Genomic DNA, 5527 nt, shown 5'->3' with positions numbered 1-5527 from the left:
TTTGAAGGGACTACAGACCCCTTCGAGGTAGAAGAGTGGCTAAGAAATGTGGATCCAATCTTGACACACATGAATCTAGGCAACGCAAACCACATATCCTGTGTTTCGTCTCTACTCAAGAAAGATGCTAGAATATGGTGGGACTTAGTCCATCAGACGCATGATGTTGCCACTATCACTTGGACCCAATTTGTGGAACTATTTCACAAGAAGTACTATAATTCGGTTGTACTCGCTTCAAGAGTTAAGGAGTTCGCTGGCTTGAAGCAAGAGAACTTATCAGTGGCAGAGTATGCTCGGCAGTTCGACCATTTGGCTAAGTTCGCACTGGAAATGGTTCCAACTGACTATCTGAGGGTGTCTAAGTTCGTTAGAGGACTTCGACCGAAGATCGAGCTAGGGGTTAAGTTATCAAACCCAGGAAACACTACTTATACCGATGTTCTAGAGACGGCAATAGAAGTAGAAAGGCTACAGGCTAATGTTAGTAAAGAAGAAGCCAGTAAGCCTGAGCCTAGACATCAGAATTAACCTCCGACTAGTCGGAACAACAACCACCACAACAACAATAACAACGGACAGAAAAGAAGGCATCCTGACAATAAGCAGTTCGACAACGATAAGAGGGCACAGACGAATAATAGAGGTAACAGGTCGAGTTATGTAGAGTACCCGCAGTGCACTAAGTGCCAGAAGAAACATCTTGGTGAGTGTTGGGAAAACACCAAGGGATGTTACAACTGTGGTCAAGAAGGTGTAGAGTCCAAGAACTTTACTTAGCTAGTTAGATAGTAGTATTATAGTATTAATAGTATTATCTTTATGACTGTGGATTTTTGGTTCAGACCGGGATTTATTTGGACACTCATAGTAGTACTTGTAGATTTTCTAAGTTTAACCTATAGTTTAAGAATATTAATTTTAACCTAAGGTTAAAATTATATGGCTGATGTTGAGGATAATATTTATTATACTATAAGGTTTAGATAAGAACCAATAGGATTTTAAGCACATGTTATGCATGGGTGATTAAGGATTAAGTATTTTGAGGATTAAATTTAATAAGGGTAATGTTTGAATGCTCTAAGGTCAATCAGCAGCTTTGAAAACGTTTGAGGGCTTAGTCAAGGCTGTTTACTCAATTTGAATTAAGCTAAAAATGTGTAATTTCGTGTTTAAATAATCAGCGTATGCTGATATATCGCAGCTATAGGGGGCGATATATCGCAGCACGTAGATACGGAAAACACGAAACGATGCACATTTGCCTCGGGCATAATGGTCCAGGCGATATATCGCCTATAGGGGCGATATATCGCCTCCTTCAGCATATTTTGAATGTTTTCAAAATCGTTTCCCATTCAAACCTTCAACCTCTTGATAAGTCCAACACCTTTTTGAACGAGTCTTCAGCCTCTGCTGAACGATAATTCAAATTATTTTCAGTTAAAAAGCCATTATTTTTATTCAAGTTAAATTAAGATCCTTTCATTCCTAAACTCTATAAATAGGACCTAGTACCCAGCCATTATTCACCTTTTACTCTAAGTTCAGAGGCTGCAAGTTGCTAGGTGAGTGTGAGAGTGTAAACACTTGGGTTGGGAATCATAAGCTTGATCATTATAAGCTTATCAAACACTTGGGAAGTAAGATTTCATAGCATTTCGGTTCAAGGTTTAGATTGGTCTTACAAGTCTTCAAGGTATCCCAAACTTTAGTTCGTTTCTGTACTTTTTCTTTAAAAGTTCTCATAGTCTTCTACTCATTCTAACCTTATTCTTATTTTGGTTAGGAAATCTAAGTTCTTGAGCAAAAGGTTTTGGTAAGTATATTTTAAAAGTATAGTTCCTTCATCTCTTTCATCTCTTTTTCTTCAATAGACTCACCCTTTCATAAATGGTTTTTAGGAGTGTTCCAAAGTCCCAACTCTGTCCTCATATCCCGGTATTTTGGTAAGGAAAATAGGATAGAATTTATATGTTATATGATTTTATATGTTATCTTATGTGTTTATGTTATGATATATGTTATGTTATGTATGTTTGTAGGCTTGGGCATATGACCCATATGACTAACAAGCCCCAAATGGATTATGGGCATATGACATGCTTAGCTAGTAGGACCCCACTAATCTAATGGGCATATGACTTGTTTAGTCTATGGGACCCCAAGTAATAATGGCCATTATAGTATGTGTATGATATAAGTGTTATGTTATGTTTTTTTTTATGTTTCTTATGAAATTTATGTATATGAACCTATGTGTTAGATTTTCCTTGCTAGGCATTAGGCTCATTCCTTTTTGTTTATTTGTGCAGGAAAATAGTCTTAGTGGCGGGAAAGGTTCTTGGAAGCTTGGAGAATGTGTATTGAGGCGGAATGGATTCAAGAGCCGAGCGTTATTCGATTCGAGGATGTAGTTTTGTCTTTATGTTTTTTTTACATGTATTTTTTTGCACTTGTTATGTAATCCATTTTTATTCTAAATAATGTTATGTTTTGTTTTTAAAACAATGGGATCCCATATCCTACTTGAGATTTTATGTAAGTTAACTCTTATTTTTACAAGTTTTCTTAATAAAGTTATGGTATTTTCACTTGTAAGTTTTATTAAGGATTAGTATGTGTAGTTTTCGTTAATGGTCCAAAAGTCTAGAGTAGTTGGGTCATTACAGAAGGACACCGGAAGAAAGAATGTCCTTAGCTCAAGATAGAAGGGAAAAAGGAAGATAAGATGGTTCATGCCAGGGTGTTTGCCTAAACCCACTTGTAAGTTGGTTCACAGGTCAGGTTTCTATCCTCAATAAAATATGTTCTGTATTATTTGATTCGGGAGCCACTCATTCGTATATCTTGTTAGGAATGATAGAAAAACTAAACAAACCTTGTGAAAGATTTAGAACTAGGTATGTAACCGAGTTGCCTTCGGGCAAAGTAGTTCTATCATCACGGATAGTACGAGGCGTACCGATCAAGATTAAGGATGTAGAACTAGAAGGAGACCTGATAGAACTAGAGTACAAGGAATTCAACGCGATACTAGGCATGGACTGGCTGACCAGGCATGGCGCAACCATTGACTGCAAACGCAAGAAAGTGACGTTCGAGACTCCTGACGGCCAGAAACTATGCTTCATGGGACAAACTTCAGGACTACCCACCCCGCTAGTATCATCTCTCAAAGCTCAAAGGATGATAGAAAAAGGATGTCAAACATTCTTAGCTAGCATCACAAACGTAGTAAAGGAAACACCGCTTATGGTTGGAGACGTCCGTATTGTAAGAGAATTCCCAGAAGTATTTCCCGATGACTTACCAGGGTTGCCGCCGAATCGGGAAATTGACTTCACGATAGAATTAGTATCGGGCACCGAGCCTATCTCCAAGGCACCATACCGGATGGCACCTATAGAACTCAAGGAGTTAAAGACGCAGCTACAAGAACTCCTAGACTTGGGCTTCATTAGACTAAGTCATTCGCCATGGGGAGCACTAGTTTTATTTGTGAAGAAAAATGACGGAAGCATGCGGATGTGCATAGAATACTGCGAGCTGAATAAGGTAACGATTAAGAATAAGTACCTGCTACCCCAGATTGATGACTTGTTTGATCAACTCTGAGGTGCGACTGTATTTTCAAAGATTGATTTACGGTCCGGGTACCATCAGCTCAAGGTGCGGGGAGAGGATATTCCTAAGACAACTTTTAGGACTCGTTATGGGCATTACGAGTTCTTAGTTATGTCTTTCAATCTTACCAATGCTCCCACCGCGTTTATGGACTTAATGAATAGGGTCTTCAAGTACTACTTAGATAAATTCATCGTAGTTTTCATCGACGACATCTTAGTATACTCCAAGGATGAAGTCGAGCACGAGGAACATTTGAGGCTAATCCTATCGCGACTAAAGGAGCATCTACTCTATGCCAAGTTCAAGAAATACGATTTTTGGCTTTCGCAAATGGCGTTCCTCGGGCACATTATATCCAAGGACGGAGTTGTAGTAGACCCATCAAAGGTAGAGGCCATGAAGGATTGGCCAAGACCGAAGAACGCATTCGAAGTAAGATGCTTTCTGGGATTAGCAGGTTATTATAGGAGGTTCGTAGAGGGCTTTTCTAAGATAGCCACTTCGCTCACCAACCTGACCCGGAAACAGCAAAGATTCAATTGGAATGATAGATGTGAAGAAAGCTTCCAGTTGCTTCAGGACAAGCTGTGCTCAGCACCAATACTCTGTGTACCAACACCCAACGACAAGTTTGTAGTTTACTACGATGCGTCGAAGCAAGAGTTGGGTTGTGTGCTGATTCAGAATGACAAGGTGATAGCCTACGCCTCAAGGCAGCTGAAGGAGTACGAGCAACGCTACCCAACTCACGATATGGAGTTGGCAGCGGTGGTCTTTGCGTTAAAAATCTGGCACCATTATCTTTACGGAGAACGATGCGAGATTTATACGGACCACAAAAGTTTAAAGTACTTCTTTACTCAGAAAGAGCTTAACATGTGGCAGCGCATGTGGTTAGAGCTAGTGAAGGATTATGCGCTAAGTAGGAAGAATTATGGAAGTTTAGTAGCACTAGCTGGAATAGAAAAACCGCTGCAGCAAGAGCTGATCAATGCAAGAATAGAAGTAGTTGTCGGCAAGCTGGCTAACTTGTCTATCCAGTCAAATTTGCTAGAAGATATACGGATTGGGAAAAGGCATGACGACACACTAGTGGCACATATGGATGCAATCAGAGAAGGCAAGGCCACAGATTTCTCAATATCAGGTCAAGGATTATTGAGATATAAGGATCGGGTATGCGTGCCAGATAATCAAGGGATTAAGATGGCGATTCTAGAAGAAGCGCACAATACCCCGTACTCAGTTCACCCAGGGTCGACCAAGATGACTCACGACATCAAGGCAATGTATTGGTGGCCATGGATGAAGAAGGACATAGCGGAATTTGTGTCTAAGTGTTTAATATGCCAGCAAGTGAAAGTAGAGCATCAGCGGCCTGCAGGCTTATAGCAACCGCTTAGCGTACCAGAATGGAAGTGGGATGATATAGCTATGGAATTCGTGACGGGTTTGCCACGAACAAATAGGTAGCATGATTCAGCTTGGGTAGTAATAGATAGACTAACCAAGTCCGCTCATTTCCTTCCTTTTAAGACTTCATACACAGCGGATCAATACGCAGACATCTATGTCCAAGAGATAGTACGGTTGAATGGAATCCCCAAGACAATAGTGTCGGATAGAGGATTGGTGTTTACATCGAGATTTTGGGGAAGTTTACAGCAAGCCATGGGCACTAAGTTAAGTCTTAGTACAGCTTTTCATCCTCAGACAGACGGGCAGTCCGAGCGTACGATTCAGATTTTAGAGGATATGCTGCGCGCTTGTGTACTTGATTTCGAAGATTCATGGAATAAGTACTTGCCGCTGATAGAGTTCTCTTATAACAATAGCTACCAGTCAATGATCGACATGGCACCTTATGATTTGCTTTATGGGAGAAGGTGCCGAT

Source organism: Humulus lupulus, chromosome 3 (genome assembly GCF_963169125.1).
Source record: "Humulus lupulus chromosome 3, drHumLupu1.1, whole genome shotgun sequence".
NCBI classification, from domain to species: Eukaryota; Viridiplantae; Streptophyta; class Magnoliopsida; order Rosales; family Cannabaceae; genus Humulus; species Humulus lupulus.
The sequence above is the reverse complement of the archived record's forward strand: the minus strand, read 5'-3'. Positions refer to the sequence as shown.